This window comes from Phasianus colchicus, chromosome 3 (assembly GCF_987193195.1).
Source record: "Phasianus colchicus chromosome 3, bPhaCol1.hap1.1, whole genome shotgun sequence".
NCBI lineage: Eukaryota > Metazoa > Chordata > Aves > Galliformes > Phasianidae > Phasianus > Phasianus colchicus.
Window position 1 is genome coordinate 62264391 of NC_143438.1, and position 20577 is coordinate 62284967.

General features: G+C 37.1%; 1 protein-coding gene and 1 long non-coding RNA gene across 4 annotated transcripts in view; one reads left to right on the forward strand and one right to left on the reverse strand.

Moving 5' to 3' along the window:
- The window catches only part of SULF1 (sulfatase 1), a 125686-nt gene that overhangs the window by 11875 nt on the left and 93234 nt on the right, over positions 1-20577 (forward strand). For all 3 annotated transcript variants that reach the window (XM_031604862.2, XM_090137686.1, XM_090137685.1), the window contains exons 3-4: positions 8932-9002; positions 11193-11290. The gene's annotated coding sequence lies outside the window, so the exon portion shown is untranslated. The remainder of the gene's footprint in view (positions 1-8931; positions 9003-11192; positions 11291-20577) is intronic.
- Positions 585-5696, reverse strand: LOC116236245 (uncharacterized). The gene is made up of 3 exons (XR_004168515.2): positions 5613-5696; positions 3727-3957; positions 585-890 (listed from the first exon to the last, which is right to left on the reverse strand). It is a non-coding gene; the product is annotated as an uncharacterized LOC116236245 (long non-coding RNA).

A 20577-nucleotide genomic window follows, 5' to 3' on the forward strand; every position in this document is an offset into this window, starting at 1 on the left:
TTCTCCCATGAATAATCTGAATAGAGATGCTCAAGTGCATTCGTTAGCCCTCTCAATGAGATCCACTGCATCCCCCATTTGGTGTTGTCCTCAAATGCCATAACAGTTTTTATACCTCCTTCTCCTTTAAAGACGATTGCTTGTTTTGCTTAAACACTTGGTGCATTCAGGATGTTTTTTTCATTATTGTGCTTTGGATTCAGTTTTATTCTTGATTTTTGTTTTAAGGTTGGGTTCTCAGTGGCTCTGAGTAGACTGGGTATTTACAAAAATATGTGAAAGTGACTCTACCTTCCAGTTAGTAATTTGTCCCTCTGTATGTAGTTGTTCCTAACTCACATTTCAATAGTTCTTTCAGTCATAAGGAGCTGCAGGACAAATATTTTTCCAAAATATATACATAAGGGATAGTCCTCTTCCTATTATTGGCCAGTCTAGGTCTGTTGCAGGAGACACCTATAAGAAGATCTCTTTCAAAAAAATCTACTTCCAATTCAATGGGGTTCTGTGTAGCCCAACCAACAGTGCTGAAAACTACTATTTAATAGGTGTAAGCTAAAACCACAAAGGATTTTTGAGTTTAGGCTTTATTTTCAGATTTGGATTGTTAATGTCCTTCACGGAAGTTTGAAAAAAATCTAACTGAACCTTGTGATTCCTGAAATAAATCAGTTTCAAATGACTACAGACCATGGACTGGAGCCCTGAAAATAAACCCTTAGGATTTTGCATCTCTTCTCATCAGTAGTATTGTTCCCTCTGAGTTCTTTACTGCTCTTTGGCAGCACTGGCAATGCTGTCTTTTCTCATCATCTTGAAGTGACTCCCACAACTTCATTGTTGATTTTCAGTAGTGGTGGTTCCTATGTGCCTCTGTAGCTTTAGAACTGCTAATTAAATAAAATCCAATTTTTGTTCAATGTACTTTTCATTCATGCATGTATTATCCTTATACGGCTATTTTTAAATTCTGTTTGTTGCAAGATAAAGTGCTAAGTAGATGTAATTTATGAACTTGAAATCTACAAAACCCAAGGCAACCATATCTCGGTGATTGTTCCAGGTAATTTCATTACCCAGTTAGCCTGGGATTTCTACCCTAGTTTGCTCATATGTATCCTCTTAGAAAGCTCCCTGCTGGCCAAGTTTAAGAATTTCATGAGTGGCACTGAACATTAACTTTGCTCAGTGCCAAGCTTTCATCTAGCAATATATCACTTCTATCAATCTATGGTAGTATTTTAGGAAATATAATTTTAATTTCTCCTGTCATAGTTTTGGAAAAAAATATTTGAATTGCTTATTTAGTGAGAAGGTTATTTGACTTGTGAGATCAACTGCTGACTCATACATTATGCATGTGAGGTGACCACCTGCACCCTTCAGTTAGTTCTTGAAATATGTATTCCACTCTAGTTTAGAGTGGAATACATATTTCCTGATGCTCAGTCCAGATCTGAGCTATGTTTGCCAGAGTTTCACAGTGTGAGGGACTAAGGGGAAGGGACCTTTCATGGGTTTTTGAAGGTGTGGGGCAAAAAGGAAAACTTGTTTCTGATACTTGTATAAGGTTGAGTATTATAAATATTCAAAGTCACCTGAGCTTCAAAACACTTACTTCTTAAAACCTGATTACACTCTTGCTATTTTTGACTATTTCACTGAATTGAGTTGCCAGAAAATATGGTTTGATTCAGTTTTGATTCACTCTTGTTCACTTGTTCATCATCTTGTACTCATCTTTGTAGCTGTGTAGTTAAGGTACTACCCTAGAACAGACATGCATGACCTCCCTAAACTGGAGGATGTATTGTTTCTGTAAACATGCTTTTTCAACCAAAGAACTTTGGCCAGATAATAATTGGGCATCTCTTAGGACGTCCTCAAGAGAATGAGTTGTCTATTCCTCAGCAGGATAATTTAGGCACCCAAGGTTCGAGAAGGCAGAGGTTTCCTTCTTGCTAGCTACGTTAGGCCTACTGTTTGCTCATTAGGCTAGATGGCTCTGAAACTCAGGCTTAGATTCCTCATTTGCAATTTGGAGGCTTGACACTGATCCTCATTTTGCACTGATCCATCACCTCTGATGCCTAGGGGAAGTTTCAAAAACACCCCTCCCAGCTGTTGTCCCATTAATCTCCTGGAGATTAGAGGTCCCATTGCAAATAAGGCTGAATGTGCTCCATGGCAACTCCTCAATCATACCAATCCATAGTTCTGCATGTTGATGTAAATCAAAGTAGCCATATTTAAAGGGTAGTTAGTATGTTAGGCTATAAACAAGAAACACTGGGGAGCTCTGCCATTGGAACAGACCTCCCACTCTGCTTTCTCTGCTAGAGGGCCTGTAACCTTGGCCAGAGATTGGACTGTGGAACAGCTGGAAGAGCTAACTTCTTAAATTAATGGAGTATGAATTGCCAAAAATTGTGTACCAGAGTCTTAAGCTCTACTGGTATCATGATATCATGCTGTTCTCCATAATGTAATATTAAGGGAAGAGTGCTGATTCCCATTTTCCAGCCTTCATGTTTCAGCAGAAGTTAACAATGTACAGTACAAAATGTGAATGAAAGAAACTAGACTTAAGGATTTATTTTAGGATCTAAAGTATCTTTTTTAACCATGAACTTTCATATTTCTTCAGATTGCTAGAAAAACTAGATGTATATTGAAAAACCTCTTCTCGGAAAAGAAGGCTTATTGTAGTTGAAGCTTGACTCTAATGTAATTTAGACTTTGTGAGTAGGACATGGAAAAATATTGTGTTAGTAAGAGCTAGTTCCACCATCATGTTTTTAATAAGGGAAGTGAATGTTTGTTCTCTCCGAGTCTGGAAGGGGGTGTGGAGGAGTTGTGACAAGAGAAGCAAATCCCTGTGTACCCAGTGGTAGAGTACTAAACTTAGTTTTCACTCTTTTGAACATATTTTCTTTCAATTTATGATAAGGACAATCTAACACATTACACAGATATGAGAGAAACTGTGCAAGCTGTAGAATTCAGCTGATCCATAAGTAAGTACATTTCCTGCTACTGTTATTTAATCCAGCTTTGCAATTATAGTAATATAATATTTCAATTTTTTTTTTTACTGAGAAACAATATTTTTTAGTATTCTCAATTGAGGATGTAAAATCTGTATGGACTGACAAGTCACCTCTTTGACTGCAAAAACAATTCCAACTCATTACTAAAATACTGTTGCTTAAAGATAATGGTGTAATAGATACAAATTCATCCCATAATTCTTTTAACCTCAGTAAATGTGTTGCAAATGTTCAGTGTCTTTTGTGGTAACATAAAGCAGAAGTCTTAATTAGTCTAAACAAAACAAATACATAGGAGAGTTTTTAAGTATGTTTTCAATTTCAGAAAAATTTCTCATAAATTTGCCTTATTTCTTTTTCACATCTTGAATCAGATGCAAGCAAATGTGTTTGTATGTGTGTGTTATCCCCTAAGCACTGGGAGGGTTGTTATGTGAAAATTATCTTTTTAGTTTACATTCGTGCTGCTCTTTGGTCACATTTCAACCCGTTAGAAGGAAAAAAGAAGATAGGGGAAATAAAAGCACAACAGCTCTGCTCCAGACTTCAGTGGTACTGCAACCCTTAACAGAAAGCAGAGCTTAGTTGTGTGTATGGAATGAGTTCCATGTTTCTTATTTAAAAAACAAACAGGCAAACAAACAAAACTACCAAGATAACACAAAAGGTTAATTACCTATTATTTTTTTTCTTTCTTTCTTTTTTGAAGTCAGAAAAGCAGTTTCCAGCAAATGCATTCCTTGCCTTCTTCTTTGCCTTGAGTTGTTTGACTTCCCTAAATTCTCCTTAAATATTTTGGTTAAGGTCATCTTGTTTTTTGATTCATTGAATGTAGTGACATTATTTCTGTTCAGAAGATAAGAAGTAGTCAGGTTTCAAGTCACAGTAACTTTTGTTATGTTAAGTGCTGAAATATAAGAAAAGCCTGTTTTATGAAACCTCTGAGTTATTTTTCTGTCTGGAGCAACCTTGTGTACAGTTTGTGTTTCTTGCTAACAATAGGTTTTATTGGGCTGCTGAAAAAACAAATATGCTGAAACAGTGAGACAAAAGAAGATGCTCTTGTTTTATCATCTAAGAAAGCACATACATCATTTGGGGCTCATTAACCCACATCAGGTCATTTAAAGAAATTTCCTGTTCAACCTCCCACTTCATGTATTTTCAGTACCAGTTAACAATTTAGATCTGTGTTGGGCCTGCCAGAATCTTCCAAATACTTAAACTGCGATAGATACACTATTGACCACATAGGTGTACCTTACAGCTTGGGGACTTATAGCAGTTTGAATAAAACCTGTTTTGGAGGAATAAGTGCCTGTCAGATTCAATCTATTTCAAGCAGATTCTGCCAGCTTTTGCTCATTCTAAGATCCATATTTTCTTCCATTTTTCTTACTGATTAGTTCTGTTGGAATAGTTATCATGGGAAAATAATCATACACTCACAGAATAGTTTGGGTTGGAAGGGACCTCAGAGACCATCCAGTCCCAACCTCCTGCCATGGGCAGGGCTGCCACCAGCTCAGGCTGCCCAGGGCCCCATCCAGCCTGGCCTTGAGCACCAGGGAATAGGGCATCACAGCTTCCCTAGGCAGCTGTGCCAGTGCTTTCCTGTAGGCCGCTATGCTTCTACTGGCACACTTACTCAATCAAACTTTCTGAGTAAATCCAAGTGGGAATAGTTGAAAATTGAATGAAAGTGACTTGCTGTATCAGAGCTGAATTAATACCTTACTAGATTGTTTGATTGATTGATTTTATTGCATTTTTATCACCTAATCTTTAGGCTTTTTTTCTAGTTTACTTCACTATGTTTAATGACCAAATTTTAGCTTGCCTTTCTACTTAGAAGCAGAATTTGTCCTTTCTTCTTTTCAAATGTGAGAGTTTTATTCATTTTTAAGCTAGTTTACTAAGCACTTGAAGCCAAATTGGAACCTTTAGATGGTGGATTTCTACATTGTAGCAAAATAGCCTCATGCCTCAGGCTGACATAGTTTCTCAAATTGATGGTGGATCAAATTTTTGAATTTTTTAGTCATATCCACTGAAACCATGAAAAAATAAATTTTCATAATGTGTCATCTCAGAAAAGGAGAAATGTATGCTGGTTATTTTCATTTAATTTAAGGGTTTTGCTCATGACTTATAAAAATAGTATTTCATACCATTCAAAACAATGACACCAAGTGATTTTCTTCTGCATTGTTCCCCACCAAAAGATGTGTGTTCAGGGATACATTTTATCATTCTGGTGCTGAATTGCCCCTTCACATTCACCTTATCGGTGTCGGGGATTTTTTAATGACTCCTTAGCAGTAAGTGATAAAGTCCTTTGGAAATTAGTCTGCTGAGATAATCCCTCTGAGTTATGACCATTACAAACCCATGAGCTCAGATTTAACCATCTGCATTCTGCAAATAGAAATAAATGTTGTACTGATCTGCAAATCTGATCTTTTGGGGTTTTTTAACAATAGATTTTTCCGCTGTTTATGGCATTACTGCTGCATGAGTGGTGAAGTCACTTGAAGTTCGTAAGTTGTGGGCATTTTGTACCTTTTCATTGCTCTGCCTTCTGAATCTGTGATGAGCAAGGCTGGACACTGTGACAGCAGTACCAAACGGTGGGAGAGCTTTGCATGTTCCAGAGCTTTCTTATGTGTTAATAATGGTGCTGTAGTTCCATTAGCTTATTCAAAAATACTTCTTAATCCATATGGTGCCCATTCCTACAGAACATCCAGCAAAAATAGTCAGAATTGGATTCTCTTGTCCATTTATTGGCATTTGCAAAGTTAACCACCAAAACATTTTCCATGTTGTTCTACCTTTGGTTAGTTAAAACTGCAATCAATCATCTTGTACTTGTAACGTTTGTATAGAATACTTAAATACCAAAAATGCAAAAGCACTTTATACAAACGGAAATCACTGTACTCTTCACTGGAATAAAGCTGTTTCAAGGTGAAATGGGAATCTGCTGCATAAGGACATTTTCTATAGAATGTTGGTCTGAAGAAGTAAGGAACTCACAAATGGCTGAATCTGTTGACATATGTGGGTCTAGTATTTTCATTTTGTCAGAAAGATCACGCTTCTGGCATCAAGCTGAGTATGTAAGTTCAGGAGTGACTCAGAGATGTGAATCACATACAACACTCCCCAGAGTCCCCTGGGTCTTCCTTGGAGGTTTTGTGGCTGTGCTTCTTTTGTGAGCTTAAATAAGATCATTTAAGCCCCAGGCCATGTTACTCAGTTGTCATATTTTGCCACTTTGGGGATTATTTGGAAAACTCTTTATCATCAGTATCTTCAAGGTATGCAAAAATTTCTGCATGTAGTAAACCCTTTTATGTTCTATGTGTTATCTGTGTTATACAGGAAGGATTTCTCTCACTGTCACACATACACCTACACCCCTCAAAATTCGTAAATGATACATAGACCAGCAGTATCTGTTCAAAGGAAGAACTATAAATACCATTCCTGCATTACAGTACGCTGTAAGCCTTTCTTATTGTGTGATGCTGTTAAGTCTCCATCTTTACCCCAGGTTGGAAATGTGCTGTGGCAAGGTTCCTGGGTAAGGCTGTGTGCAGTCTGAATAGTAACCAGCACACAGAAACTTGAACAAGAAAATTCATGAAAAATGAAAATATCCTGAATTTTTTTAAACACAGCAGCATTTAAAGAAAATAATAGATCTGTTTTCGGTAGAATAAAATTATGGCACAGTATCTTCTCTGACATTAAATCATAACAAACTCTTTTGTGCACCTTCTGGAAAGTATCATATTTTCATATGTTCTTAAATGTGAAAAACAGAGATCTGGAAACTTTGACGATAGTACAAAGCTACCATCTCCATGTGTCTTTTTCTGCTCTTTAGCAGGCTAGTTCAATGCCCACTAGAGTAAATGGAAAGATTTCTGTTTATTGCAGTGCTGTTGGATTCATCCTTCCATATGTTGCGCAATGCGTTATTTCATTGTCACTCTCCTTCACTAGTCATTATTTTTACCCTTCTGTATGTGTAGATAAAGAAGTTCCTAACGCTAATGATTCATTCTGTTTGGTGCTACTAAGTGATTCTTGGTTTTGCTTTATTATCACATGAAGCTAGTGTTGGCAGGAGTGAACAAGAAAGACAAGGCAGAAAATTAATGGCTCTCTTGCAATGAAAAGAAATATTTTGAACAGAATCGGAATCAGAGCTTTAGTTGTACACATGCAGTCAGCTTATTGTTCATGAAAAGGTATATTTTTTTAAGAATCTTCTCTCTGTTTAATTTACTGTTCTAAGCATTGTTTTATTCATTAGCTTATTTTCATCTTTATAATTTGTTTTCTTTGCTGTTACATTCTTGACCATTTCAAGGCACTTTCCTTCCACAACTTCTTTACCCAGTTTATTTCCCATAATGACAACAAAAATTTGAAAAAATATTCTTATTTTGTAGCAAGGTAAGGGCCAAAATCTGTCTTTTGGTACTAACACGCAGTCATCTTTTTAGTGGGATTTGCAGTTACATTACTGAAGTTAGAAATATGGCCTGTGCATCACAGTCCTCCCCTCTGTGTAATTACTGTAAGTCACTGTTTCAGAGCATAATAATGTTTTATGTATGTTTCAAAATTAAAGGAAAAATTTTATTAATTATCTTCTAGTGTTTACACACACAGCCTTTCTTGAGATCCTCTGAAGACCGATGGCTTATCTTTCATTGCATCATATGCTTCGCACTTGGTTTCTAATACATTACGTGAAAAAACCTTTTGAGTTGTGCCTTCTTGTCCTTTTGTTATATCAGAGATTTTGCCAAGGGAGGGAAAAAAAAAAATACTCTAATGTGCATTCAACCACTCCTGTGGAAGGGTCCCACTCCACTCACTCATCCCAACTGCTGCTCCAAATGTCATCAGGGCTTTGCTGATTCCTCTGAGGCAAAGTCAAAGGAGAGCTTATGTGGCCATTGGGACAGATAAGTTGTGCGAGTGGGATTGTCCGTAAGAGTGTTTTGTTTAATTCCTGGCTTCTTGGCCCTTGCAATATGCATGCCCAAGAAGAGAGTACTGAGAATACCACAGTGAAAGGCATATTTTCATTAGTTGCTCATAACTTTGTGTCGTGGTTCTGAGGAGCAAAAGGTTCAATGGTAGCTAGTGAGAATCACAAAAAAACCTTTCAGTCAGCTTATCCAGCTATTACATCATCACTAAAAAATTGGACCTGATCATCAGAAAGTACCTTATTACTTATTACTGGAGAGACCAATCTCTGCAAGAAGCAGAGCCAAAAAAACCATATTAGGTGATATGACAATAACATTATTTTTCACCTCTCCAATTATTTCATACCAATGTGTTTTTGCTGTATGTTTAAGAATGTTCAATCTAGATTCTGGGTTTAAGTTTTCAAGGTGAGATCCCAGAAGGCCTATTGGTTTTCATAGCCACTACTGACTTGAAAACCTAACAGAACATTGGTTTGCTTTTTGATTTATTAGGAAGCAGGCTTAACTGAACTTGCTGGCTGGAATCTATATAAGTCCTGCTGGATTTCTGCTTTGCACCTGCAGAAGCAGATTTAGAGCTACTGCCCTCTGTGGATACTATACACTCTGCATTAGCAGTATGAGAGAACTGTTGATAAATTAAGAAAATTGCATTGGAAATGTACTTTGCTGTAACCCTGCCCTGCTGGGGTTGGAGGCAACGTTCCTTGTGAGACTTATGGGACAGCTCTAAATCCAATACTTTGGGCAATATCTTTCTTAGTGTGCTGGGATATATCCCTAGAAATAATGTACAGATAAATGCAAGTTATTTATTGCTTAGAAACTGTCATAACTTTTTATTGTTTTATTTATTACAGCCAAAAAAAAGGACTGATCTGGAGAAGAGTGGAAAAACAATGACAATATATCTTTCTTGCATAAGACAAAGGTAAGATTTAGAGGACTGTAATATTGCAAGTACTTATTTATTGCATAATAATAACTATGAGGTAATTTTTTAAGTTCCCAAATGCTGGCAGCTTTTTATTTAAACTTCTCCAGATCTTCACAGTCTTGGCTGCCTAAGAGCTGGTGCTTTAAAATTCGGAGTCCTTTCCAATTCACTCATACAATGAGTCCACTGCAAGGTGCTGTGTGTGCCACTGTACTGACCTGTTCTGCACTAGAGCAGCAAAGGTTACATTTCATTTTGTAGCAGCATGTTAGAAATGCAAGCATTTCAGGTTCCTCAATTTATGTTATCTCTGTTTTGGGTTTGTTGAAGAGAGGATTCTTTATTTATTTGTTTGTTTATTTCACACTGTCCCTCAGAACCTATAGCTATAAGTGCCCCAGTTTTCCCCGGGGCTTCTTTTTTTCCTCTTTCTATGGTCACAGGCACCCAGTTGTGAATGAAATAATGCTCCTCCCATATATTCATTGTTTCAAGTGCTGGTGTCTGTACAAGTTCCTAATCAGGTTATTTTTGACCTTTGAGAAGTTTGCAAATGAAGAATCTGTGTTCATTATCCTCGAAACAGATAGACTTGCTAGCCACTGCCCTTATCAAATGCCTCTAGGAAACAGTAAAGCATGCTTGTTCCAAAACCGGCGTCAGAACGCAGGGCTGTTCAAGAGCATGCAAACGTTAGGCAGCCAGGCTCTTGCCAGCCCTTCCCAGAAGGGTGCTGGATGGAGAGAGGTCCTGAAAAAGGGAGTAGACAGACTGAGAGGGAAGCAAGCTTCACAACAGAAGAAACAATGAAGGATAGAGAGATCATTTCAGCCACTGAGCTGGCGCAGGCAGGAAAACCCTGTCTGATGGTTTTAGTGTCTTCATGTCTGAGGTGAGGGTTTGGTGATGTGCACACTGACTGCCAGGGTAATGGCCCCCAGTTCTGCTCCTTTTCTGTGACTGCTCAGGTAGCAGTATGACAGGGAAGGCAGTCAGATGACAGAACTGACTCACCTGAAGGCCAATCTTTTTGCCATTTAGTGATATGATTTTGGCAAGCAGGGCTAATGCTTGATCCTTCACCAGACTCACCTTAACCACAGTCCTCGAAAGCTTGCAATTAGCCATGGCTAAAGGAATGTGAAACTATAGCTGATGTGAGCAAAATGTTTCCATAATATAAACAAAACAAAGATCTTTTACCATCATTGGAACTTTTCTCCTGAGCAGAGTCACTGTGACATCCTGCATTTTGATAGCTGCTCAAGTCTGATGAGGAAGGAGATACGAAGCATATGGTTCTTGTCAAATGAAGAAGATGAATAAAGAATTTAAGTTGACATAGATGCAGGTAGTTACACTTCAGTTGCCTGAAGACAAGACAGATTAGTTTGTGCTAATTTATAGGTGATTTTAATAGTAACTCCATTTAGAAAAATAACGAAGAGTTGAATGAACAAATTAAAAAGCCTAAAAAAACTATCTCCAGAGCTGAAAATTCTGTTAAAATACTACAAATATTCTCAGAAAATATCCTGACAACTTAGAGTATTCAGTGGAGATGAACACCTAGCCATTTGAACTATCCATTGCATCTGGGGCTGGAATTGTAAAAATACTTCTAGTCAATCAATAAACTTGGTGAGATACAATTCTTTTAAATTTGATAGAGTGATAGAGTTTTGCCATGGGGAATATATAAAAGAAAAGCAGTTACATTTTGTGTTTACAGCTAAATAAAATATAATGCAGGTCTGTATTGATAAGTATTTAATAGGAAACAATACACAAGATAGTCAGTATCCTTATACATTAAAGTATGTTCTTTAATGTTTCTGTTATTTTAAATGTGGTATCTTGCTGACTTGTAATGTGCCCATGCCCTGGAGGTATTTTAGAAACATGTGGACATGGCACTGAGGAACATGGTTTAGTGATGGGATTTGGCATGTCAGGATGATTGTCTTAATGATCTTAAAGGCTTTTTCTAGCCAAGAGAGTTCTGTAATCAAGCTAGATATGGGTAAACTTAGTTCTGCATGGTGATTCAGCAACATAAATAGGAATAAACGAGTTCAGTTTTGCAAAAAAATTCAAAATCTAGTATGAAGAGAGCTTGTGTTACAACTAAAACTTGTGATTCCTAGCAGCTGGAAACATTAATTTTTTTTCCCATTTTTTCAGGTGTTGCCTACAATAAATTCACTGAGCAAGAAATATAGACTTGTGTCCAGTGCTATGAAAATTAACCAAGGCACATTAACTTCAGGAAATCTTCAAAGGTATGAAAATAAAATGCTTACTCAGTAATTATTTAAACCAAACAAGCCATCAGCATATGCTGCATGGCCTAAGTATTATGTCAGGTCAATAATTAAGCTGTAGTAAATCTTCTGGAGCTTCTATTCTGCCAAACTTTAAAGACTCAAGGCTAACCCAAGGACCCTTAGCATTTTCATGAGGAAGTAAATGATTGTACAGATAGCTTCTCAATCCAAAGTTTGCTACTATTAACTTTCTACTTTTAAAACATCCAGAAAAACTGTATGTTTTAAGTTTGTTGAGTAATATCCTGTAAACAAAATATGTGCCTTTCTTGACTTTACTAAGAGGAATATTTTATAGACTTGAGTTCTATCATGATAAAAACGCAGGGAAAGATACACATTAAGCAAAAAGTAATGTCTTGGAATTTTCCCTTGTTTATGTAAACCTGATAACTATGAAAACTCAAAGCTAATCTCGCTACATGCAGCTGGTCATGGTAAAGAAAAGCACTAAGCAAGCTGTCTTGTGTGACTCTGACAAAGTAGTTCTAAAAGATGTGCACAGTGATGTGCTTTCAAGGCCTGGCTGACTTTTAGGTGGAATTAGGCAGCCACTGCAGGTTCTGTGGTGGCTTTGTGATATGAGAGTTATGGCACAAGCCTAAAAGTATCAGATCATATATCTCAACAAAGAAGAATAAAAAGCCACATGACAGAGCACAGAGCAGTAATATAAAATACTCTGAGATTCGTTTTTTCACTTGCCTATATTATATTCTGTCACCTCATTTGCATGGAACATTTATGTTTAAACAATTTGCGAATATGATTTAATAGCAGGTATATATGGGGTGGAGATAAATTTGGATTTAAAATTAAGACATTGCTAGTAATGAAAGACATCTGGTATTCATCAAGTTTATTTCCCATGCAAGTCTTCATATGGAATTTTTGTTTGTAAACAGACGTTTGACATGTAAGCTCACGGTGTATTTGAATTACATAATACTTAAGTTGCCAGATCTTCAGATAATTTTTGTAGCAATTAGAATGAATGTAAGATTATTTCATCAATTAGTTTGCTTACTAATCTGATTATTCTTTTAAAAGGAGTCGTATCTTTCAAAATTATATTGTAATACTTTTTGCACTAGGAGACTTGTGGTTTTTATTATGTATTTTGCAAATTTAAATAGTAGTCTTTTATATAGTCAGTAGAATTTATTTAGTTATCTAGTTACTCTCTTGCATAATATACACTGAAGGAGTCCCCTGTTTGAAGTAGGATGTACCTTTCAAATCAAAAAGAATATTATTTTCAAATTTTTCAATAAAGTATTTGCCAAATCCTTATCAGAGCAATAGCTTCCAGAGTAAAGGCGTATTCCTGGAGGCATGGTCTGTCTGCTTTATTTTCCCTCCAGGTCTATGGATGCATATTGGTCTCATATAATGCATGTGTTGTTTTCTTGCATACAGTTTATCAGAAAATTAAATTCTGGCTGTCTTGTACCATCTATCTAGCCATTATCTCCAGTTCCAGCTCAATGTTATCTGTCAAATTTATCTAGAAGTACATTTTTTCTAGATTGCTTGTAAATAGGTTAACCAGAGTAGGGCCAAGAAAATGCATGCTTTGCGTTCCTGTCGAAGTGGAAATTACATGTAATGATTTAGATCATATCACAGAACTATAGAATGTCTTGGGTTGGAAGGGTCCTTAAAGATTCCCTAATTCCAACCCCCTGCCATGGGCAGGACTGCCACCCACCAGCTCAGGATGCTCAGGACCCCATCCAACCTGGCCTTGAATGCTTCCAGGGATAGGGCACTACAGCTTCTCTGGGCAGCTGTGCCAGAGCCTCACCGCTCTCTAAGTAAAGAATTTCTTCCTAACATCTAATCTAAATTTCATCTCTTTTAGTTTAAAGCATTTCCCCCTTGTTCCATCACTATTAGACTGTGTAAAAAGTCAGTCTCCCTCCTGCTGATGAGTACTCTTTAAGGGAAGGCCACAATGAGGTCTCCTCAGGTTGTTCTCCAAACTGAACAAGCCCAGCTCACTCAGCCATTCTTCATAAGAGAGGTGCTCCAGCCCACTGATCATCTTCGTGGCCTTCCACTGGGCTGGCACAAATAGGTCCATGTTCTTCCTGAGTTGGAGGCATCAGCCTGGACTGAGTACTCCAAATGGGGCCTCAGAGGGGCAGAGCAGAGGGGAACAATCACCTCCCTCATCCTGCTGACCGCCCCTCCTTCGATGCAGCCCAGGTTACTGTTGGCTTTCTGGGCTGTAAGAGCACTCTGCTGGCTCATGTTCAGCAAAAGAATGACCTTTTATTGGAGAGAATGAATTGGATTATTATTTGCAATGCCTTCTAGTTCTATTGAGTGAAATGAAGAGTGATCATTTTGGTGTTGTTTCCAGTCTACCAAAGGCAGGAAGCACAAACAAAGACTTTTTATTGGATGGTTTCCCAGCAATTTTTTGTAGATCCAATGGTTAATATTTTTTAGAAAAAGCTTGGGTAGTGTTTATCTAACCTGAAAATTTAGACTTTCAATCTTCATTGACTACATCATGCACTTTTGTAGAGTCATTTCTCAAGGAAATCTTATAAACATAACTTTCTTTTCTACAGATTTAGGGTCATGGAATCTCATACAATGAAACTGTAACTGTGAAGTATGCATAAATGTAATTTGTATTTGTCTGCATCAGAAATGCCTTCAGAATATTTATTATGAAATAAAGTGTTATCACTTGTACCATGTACAAAATAGCTGGAAAGTTCCAAGAAAAATAAAAAGGCGGCTTTTTGACCTGAAGCTTAAAAATCATGTCTCTTATGTATATAATCTATTAATGACACTCTTAGTGCAAAGACTTTCCTGGCACATTATCTGCTGACATTCCAAAAGCCAACTTCAGCTAATTAAGTTGAACAGAACTTAACCCTTGGGGTTAGGTCTTTTAGAAATGTAGTTTCATTAGTGCACATATATTTATCCCAGCCCCAACTCCAAACAGGTTTTTGGATCCCAGTTTATCAAGTGTAAGAGCTTGAAAAACTGATTTCATTTAGTATTAAACGAGTTTGATCTTGAAGCAAAAAACTAAAGATGCTTGTGTTATGGCATTTCTTTACAAATAAGAGGGTTGAGGAGGGGTAGACTGTGTGATCTGAGTTCTCCAGAGTCCTGCACTGACCATTGGTGCCTCCAAGTAGAATATCTTGCAGTAGCTCACTGAACAGTCAGATGAGTGACACGGAATAACTCAGAGGATCCCCACAGGCAGTAGGTTGATAGGAAACACGGGCATACAGTAAGTGCTAGTAACAGGTTTTGTAAATCACCCTTCATTTCACTGCATGTAAACTGAACCATGTCAGTGGTCTATCAGCAGGAGGAATTGCTGAGCATCTTCCTGAAAGGTTTACAGCAGAACTACATTTTTTAAAAATGTTTTTTTTTATTATTATTATTTTTTAATTTAATTTTATTTTTTAGAGTTCCTGCTTCTGTGTTCTGATACTTCAGTTTTATTTGTTTTCTACGCAGGATACAGCCACATCATGCTGAATCAGGCAGCCTTTCTCTAGCCAGGATCTTGTCATGGTTTTCACCCCCTTGTTTAAAGGTGTTTTGTTTTTTGTTTGTTTGTTTGTTTGTTTGTTTGTTTTTAATTATACTCTTAAAAGACTACAAGAAATACCTGTCAGAAGTTAGGAAATCCCATGGAAAGACTCTTCCAACACTTCAGAAGTACATCTCTGCGTCATATGCCTCTGTTCATATGCATACACGTTCAGACTTGTACCCACACAGTTTTTCTACTAGGAAGCATGTGCTTAAGTATTATTCACTGCATCTCCTAAACGAATTCTGCCATTAGTGATCTCTGTTCTAGCTCATTAGTATATTCCACTTCAGAAACAAAATTGATTCATTTTCCTTTTTTCTCTCATGCTGTCAAGTTTCTGTTTGAAAAAGAAGATTATGTAGTAAGGGATTATTAGCTGAAAGATAAGGGGTTTTCCCCCTAAATGCAATAGTGTAAATGTCTTTTAATAGAGGTAGTAGATAAAATGAGATAGACCAAGGAGACACAACTTTGCCCCTTTGTTTCCTCTTTTTTTTTTTTTTTTGTGACTTTCTTGCCCACAGCACACTTCTGACCTGGCTTAGTGAGTGCCCTTCCCATTTGCTTACCTTTCCTTCTCACACTTGAACCATTTATATGTTTTTTTTTTAATATACACAATCAATTAACATCCAGAAGGAGTTTTCTGCAGTATATCAGCACAGTAGAAAGTCATGTACTTGGATTCTTTGCTTTAGAAGATGTGAGTGTGAAGATTCTGGGATTCACTTGTATATCCATAGCCTAACACATCACTTATATGAAGCAACAGGCACTTGTTTGCCCCTGTGGCTGCTCATCCCTATTAAATTAGTCCACACCAGTAGAGCTCCAAAGATGAAGCATGAAGTTTTTCTCCTTCATTTCCTCCTGCTACTTAGTGAAAGGGATTCTCAGCTGCTGATTAAGTTGCTTCACTGCATTTCTTACCAGCATGTTTCTCTGCACTGCATGCCTTAATGAGGAGTATGCAGTCAGCAGTTAGGTGACTGGTATACTGAGAGTATGCTCAGTAGAAGAGAGACAGGCAAAAATATATATATATATCCAAAAAACTTCTATCCTAGCCTGAGCCAAACTGAAGGCAGGAACTTTCATGTAAGTGTACTGTTAAGAGTTCAAGGTCAAGCTTTCAAAATGCCAGTCTCTGGAAGTATTTATGGACATTTAGGTGGTGTTCCCACATTTAGACGGTGTTTTTCTCCTGTAAGAGCCAGCTCACTTCCTTCCTAACCAATATCACTTGTATTATGCTTCAGTGGAAAACTGGTGCTATTCAAGGGCAACAAAATACAACACATGTAGTCTGATAAAAATAATTTTAGTATTGCACACAAGGAATGTTTTTAAAGTAGAGTTTATAAAAGAATTGTATGTGACATTATTTCCTCTACTTCTTCCAAATATTTCCATTCAGATGGATGTTTAAGAAGACTGCAAATTTTTTTCAGCCACACATTTCTTCTGCCAGTAACTTGATCCAGAAGTGTCTTACTGTTTTCCTTGCAAAATCCAAAATGTCTTTATTAGGAAGTAGACCAATAGCATCATTAAGATTGTAATGATATAGTCAGAGAATGGAAAAAAAGAATACCACAAGGAAAACTTCTTCCTGGCATTATGTAGTAAGACGAAAAAGACAAAAGGAAAACAGCTAAATCAAAACTGTGCAAACAAACAGAGCTGCATAATGTGACATCAGTAGTGAGATACAGTAATACTATACATGTTTTCTGAGTTACATATACAGCTAAGATTAACATTTCTTTACTTTTTTTAGTCATCTAGGAAAAAAAATGGCATATCTGCAACAGCTTAAATCTACTTGCAGTGAGAAAAGCACTTGGACATGTGTTTATACATTGTATATGTGCTATTGACATAGCAGTGAAGTAGCTTACTGAATCAGGGCCAAGAAACACTAATGGGAAGACTTTCCAGCATTTGTTGTTGCCCTCCAGATTTACAGATCTACTGCAATGTTTCTTTGCTCACTGTTGCCGTAAGTTGTAATTGTTTTCCCTACTGCATCCTCAGGTGTTCCCAGAATGAGTGAAAAATGGCCTTTTGTGTCTCATAGGTTTTTCTCCTGACAAGTGATCACATTATGTGTAGAATTATAGAATCATTTTGATTGGAAAAGACCTCTAAGATCATTCATTCCAACTGTCCACCTACCACCAATATTGCCCACTGACCATGTCCCACAGTGCCACATATACATGTCTCTTGAATGCCTCCAGGGATGATTACTCCACCACCTCCCTGGGCAGCCTGTGCCAGTGCACTACCTCTCTGAGAAGAGTGAAGTACAGGCTCACACCTAAAAATACACTGCAAGTATGGACAGTATTATGTCTGGGGAAAAAAAATCAGCTATCTTTTACATTTCATTTCTCAAGTGGAAGAAAAAACTGATGGGTTTCCATAATGTTTTGCAGCTTTTAATATATTGAAGTGTGTACAAATGAGAGATGAGATGTACGTGAGAGATTCTGTAAGAGTGATCACCCCATTCTTGACCCCTTTTGTGTTATGCTGCAGTGAGAAAGCTGGTGCACTAGTTAGTTTATTGACCTAGTATTTGGAGGAATTTAGTCACAATTCCTTCCTCCAGACAACACTTCCCATATGACAGACCTGAAGTCAGTGCTGCAGGGAAAAGATCACTCCACCATGTCACAGGAGAGCTATGGAAATACACACTTAAGATTAAGGAGCACTTGGATAATGCAGTGATGGGATTCCCAGAAATGCCATAGAGAAATCCCAGGCTTCATGCCTCAGAAGCTGTCAAACTATGGGCATGTTTATCTTTAGGAACCAGTCCTGGAAGTTACAGGTCATTCTGCTTCCCACTGAAGGTGTTATCAGACCCTTACATGATCAGGTCCAGAGCTTCTGTGGGATACTGAAATCCCATTAGATGTAAATTAAGATGACTAAGGCAATAAAATACGACCACTGATTAACAAAACAAGTCTTTATAGCCATAAATTCTATAATTTATAAATAGCCAGAGACATGACTGAGTAACGATGTTCAACCATGCAACTAATTAAAAGCAAATAAAGATATGATGGCACAGTAGTTGTATCTGAAACAAAAACATTCTTCACTAGAATTTTCAGATTCTTTCACACATTAACTTTTCCTTCAGGCAGCAGACCTTCCTCTTAACTTTTCATACTGTAAGTAGGGCCAAGTAAAGAATCGTCTACATTGTGTATTCTTGAGTATTTAAAACTCTGCATAACCACTGATATTATCTAGAATACCAGAAACAATGTGGAAATACAGTTTTTCTGTGGAAACATGGACTTTGAATTTAGGTTGTGATTTAGATAAATTTATAAATTGCCCAACAAGTGGCCATGATGCAAGAGAAGTGGAAGATATTGTTTGTGGAGCCCTGTGCTAAGATCACATTTAATATTCTAGCAAGACTGCATTCTATTGTGGTACTCAGAACACAGATGGCATTTACACCTCAAGGTACCCAGCTGTATCATGATGAATTTTTAACTTTATGAAAGTATTTGCAATGGGGAAATGGCTATTTTTATCATTTTCCTGTGATTTCTAGTCACTACCAAGTGCTGTTGTATCAGTCTGATTCTTGGACTGAGGATGCACTGAAATTTGCTGTTGTTGCTCTGCTGAGAGCAGTCTGAATATCGTATCACACAACCAATACAGAGTGGGGAAAAATAAGGAAATATGGTACAGAACTGAAGATGAAGCATAATCAAAATACAATAGCAACAAATATCTAACAATTAACTCAAAGAGTATTAATTAGAATAAGCAGCTGAGTGGTGATTACTGGGTGTTTTTTGGGAGAGAAGGTGATGACAGGGAGCTGAGTGGATCTGTTCCAGTGCAGGAACAGAATCACAGAATGACTGAGGTTGGAAGGAATCTCTGGAGGCCATCTGGTCGAATCCTTCTGCTCAAGCAGGGACACTCGGAGCTTCTTGCTTGGGAACATTTCAAAGATAGAACTGTTCTCACTGAGGTTTGAAACTTTTGAAGAAATTCTGGTGATTTTTTTATTAAAGTGCTGCTCTAGCACAAGACCAATATCATACAGTTCCCATATTTTCTATGATTCGTGATTGTCACAGTGAACGTATTAAAGTTAGATATGTAGCTCATGCAGTCTGACAAGCAAGTTCACAAACACAACTTGCATCTTATAAATCACTAGTAGTAAAGACCATATTAGAGATTTTTCTTTAGATATCACCATTATAACTTCTGAACAAACCATTTACCTTTAAAGGACTTGCTCCAGTGTATCTGAGAGGAATTTAATTAACAATTAAATTAAAGCACATGGTTTAAAATCTTGTTAATATTGTTAATATTATTTGCCAGAAAGAGATAACAGGGAAAAAAAAGACTTCTTTCTCTTAGTTTCTATTCTTTCTTTTTCTCTTTTTCTCTTTTTACCTTTTTCCCTTCTTCCTTCTTTCCTTCCTAGCTTCCTCCCTCCCTCCATCCCTCCCTTCTTCTCTCCCTCCCTCATCCTCTCCTTTCCTCCCTCCCTTCTTTCCTTCTTTCTTTTCTGTCTGTTTTTTACTATTGGAGTCAGTTTGTACTTCGTTATTCACTAAGCAAAGATTTGCTGAATGGGGGAAGGTGTCACATTGCATATTGACTTTTCATTTGCAGGACAACATGTGCATTCTTGATGAATGAATAGCAACAAAATCTTTCAACTACAAACTTGAAAAGTGCATGGCTTCTATCTAAATAACAGTTTTAAATATATCTTCATGCAGTGAAGATACATTGACTACACAGAGAAGATAAGAGGGATCATTTCACTTGTCATTGAAATGCAGCCATTTTTGGGATATGGAATATTATTGGTTCTAGCAAAATAAACAAATTTTAGTAAGGAATGGAATTATATGCACTGCTAAAACACCAGAGAAAAAGTAAGCAGAGTAGAATGTAGCTACTTAATTAAAATATCTTGTATATATCTTAAGATATGTTTATTTTAAATAATGGATATTTTCTTAAGCTATATGAACTCAGATGCTGTTTCTATAAAGGGAGATATTTGACCTGCTTAAAGCTATAAAAGAAGATTTGTGATTCTCCTAAGTCCACATGCCCTAGATTAATGTTAGTGTCAAAGTGATTCTCCGTTAAGCTCATTTAATGTACCTTTGGGCTGTAAGATGTTACTTTGCCAGCAGCAAAGGTCACACGTTTTCAGGTATTGACAGTGCAAGTAATGACAAGTTGTTTCTGTGTTTGAGTAGATCAGGGTCTTTTTAGCATTCATTCAGTGGATTTGGCAAACTGTAGGCTCTGCCCAAGAGGGCTCTGTGCCTTTGAGCATACAGCAGAGGGAATTATTAAACCTCCAGCTCTGAAATCTATAGCTTCATTTAGTTCAGATCTCCCAAAGGAATTTTTATGCCTTGAGCTAAATAGCAAACAATTTTGAAGCTGACTTTACCTATCTAGCAAATTTCTTCTTGATCATAAAGAAAAATTGAAAGAATCATTTATGTATTTTAAGGGGATAGACCGTTGCACACATTTTTTGTTTAAATATATTTACTTATAGTGGGCCAAACTAGCCTTACAACTGCAGTTACAAAAAAACAATAGTCTCTGTGAAACCTAGCAAACA